The 2,155-nt window shown below is 56.5% G+C and overlaps 1 long non-coding RNA gene across 1 annotated transcript in view; it reads left to right on the top strand.

The window, feature by feature from the left end:
* The first annotated feature begins 137 nt into the window (after positions 1–137).
* The window catches only part of LOC115949159, a 13,926-nt gene continuing 11,908 nt past the window's right edge, over positions 138–2,155 (top strand). The window contains exon 1 of the long non-coding RNA XR_004082770.1: positions 138–231. This is a non-coding gene — a long non-coding RNA (uncharacterized LOC115949159). The remainder of the gene's footprint in view (positions 232–2,155) is intronic.

Genomic DNA, 2,155 nt, shown 5'->3' with positions numbered 1-2,155 from the left:
TGTCACTGTCACTGTCACTGTCACTGTGTGATCAGGGCATGGGCATCATCTCCCCTGCTTTGGGAGCCCCCAGGCGGGGACAGGGGACCCTGGGCAGTGGCAGTGCAGCCCCTGCTGACGCTCTGTGTGTGTCCCTGCCAGGTACGAGGAGGAACCTCCGCAATGACCTGCTGGTGGCAGCTGACTCCATCACCAACACCATGTCCTCGCTGGTGAAGGAGCTGCACTCGGGTAAGGGCTGAGGCACAGCTTGGAGATTTGCCCTTAGATTGATCTTCTGTTAAAAGTGGTTTTCTATTAACTGTTATTTCTGTTGAAGCCAGGTTTGGTTTCTGTTGTTTTCTGTAATGTGAGGTTGCATGTCCACGTTCTCAATGAAAAATCAGTTTTATAGCAAACACCACTCCCTGGGCAGAGCTGGGTGCTGATCTCAATGACACAGTCACAAGGCAGAGCAGGTTTTTGGGGGGAGTGTCCCCAAATTCCTGCAATACCTGTGCAGCAGGTGAGTCCCTCTGCCTTGACTCCTCATCAGATGATGCAACCATGTCTCAATAACTGTACAGGAGGCCAGTTCCATCCCTTGTGGTTGAACAGTGATGTGGAAAACAGATAATTACTCCCTGTGAGCCTCTTCCCCGTGGGGCTGGGGCAGCTCCTGCCTCTCCCAGGGAAGTGTCCCCTGGCCCTTGTCAGCAGCAGGGCTGGGGCCATGCAGTGCTCCAGCACGGAATCCTGCTTCCAGGAGGGATTTCTCCACGGAAAGAAAGGGTTGTGAGGCTCTGGGAGGGGCTCTCCATGGTGCAGTGCCATCCCTGGAGGTGCCCAGGGACAGACTGAACTCAGTGCTCTGGGCTGGGACAAACAGGGGAGCAGTCACAGCTTGGACTCTGTGGAGGCCCTTTGGTGAAGGTGCTGTGGTTCTGCTCTGGGCCGAGGAAAAAGGGAAGTGCCCTGTGTCTGTCCCTGTCCTTTGGCAAGGTGAAGGATGCTCTGGTTCTGTTCTGAGCTGGTTTTAGTGCTGAGGAGGAAGGGAAATGCCCTGTATGTGTTCCTGCTCTTTGGCTAGGTGGAGGATGCTCTGGTTCTGTTCTGGGCTGGTTTTGCTGCTGAAGAAAAAGGGAAATGCCCTGTGTGTGTCCCTGCTCTTTAACAGGGGTGCTGTGGTTCTGTTCTGGGCTGGTTTTGGTGCTGAGGAAGAACAGAAGTGCCCTGTGTGTGTCCCTGCTCTTTAACAGGGGTGCTGTGGTTCTGTTCTGAGCTGGTTTTGGTGCTGAGGAAGAACAGAAGTGCCCTGTGTGTGTCCCTGCTCCTTAACAGGGCTAGCATCGGGTTGTCCTCAGCTGGTTTTAGCTCTGGTTCTGTTCTGAGCTGGTTTTGGTGCTGAGGAAGAACAGAAGTGCCCTGTGTGTGTCCCTGCTCCCTGCTGGAGCCAGCACCAGGTTCCCCACACATTCTGGGTGACCCACGAGGCTCTGCCGTGGTGGTGCTGGAGCCTGCAGGGCTGAGCAGGGGGTGTCACTGCCCAGCAGTAAATCCCCTCCAGCCCCACAGCAGAGGCAGCTCGAGTTAATAAAGCTGTCCATGGATGACACAGCACCAGCAGGGCCGTGCCAAGGCCACCAGCTCCCCATAAATCACCTCAGCTCTGCCCCCAAGGCTCAAACACCCAGAACAAACCTCTGCCCAGAGTCTGCACTCGTCCCTTTTTGCTTTCCAGAGCAGAGGGAGTGTTGTAGAATCATGGAACTGTGGAATGACCGAGTCAGACCCACGGGGATCCAGCTCCTGACCCTGCCCAGGACACCCCAACAACCCCAGCCTGAGGGCATTGTCCACAGCTTTCCCTCATCTCCATCCCCAAAGCCCCTGACCCAGCTCCAGCCACCCCCCGGGTCCATCCCTGGCCACCATCCAAAGCTGTGTGGCTCACCAGGGAGTGGGAATGGAATGAAAATGGAGCTGCTGACAGGCTCGTGCTCGAGGGGATGCAGAGAGCAGGGAAGGCTCCCCTGAAGCGTCTGCTGTGGTGTCATTGGTGTAAATGAGGGAGAGCATGAGTTATCCTCAGCTGATGGCAGCCAGCAGGATTTCACACGCCGTGTCCCGAGGGGAGCTGTGGGAGCAGACAGCTCCTGCAGCGTGGGGAGGGCGG

Source organism: Geospiza fortis, unplaced genomic scaffold, assembly GCF_000277835.1.
Source record: "Geospiza fortis unplaced genomic scaffold, GeoFor_1.0 scaffold1280, whole genome shotgun sequence".
Lineage (NCBI taxonomy): Eukaryota > Metazoa > Chordata > Aves > Passeriformes > Thraupidae > Geospiza > Geospiza fortis.
The sequence above is the reverse complement of the archived record's forward strand: the minus strand, read 5'-3'. Positions and strand labels throughout refer to the sequence as shown.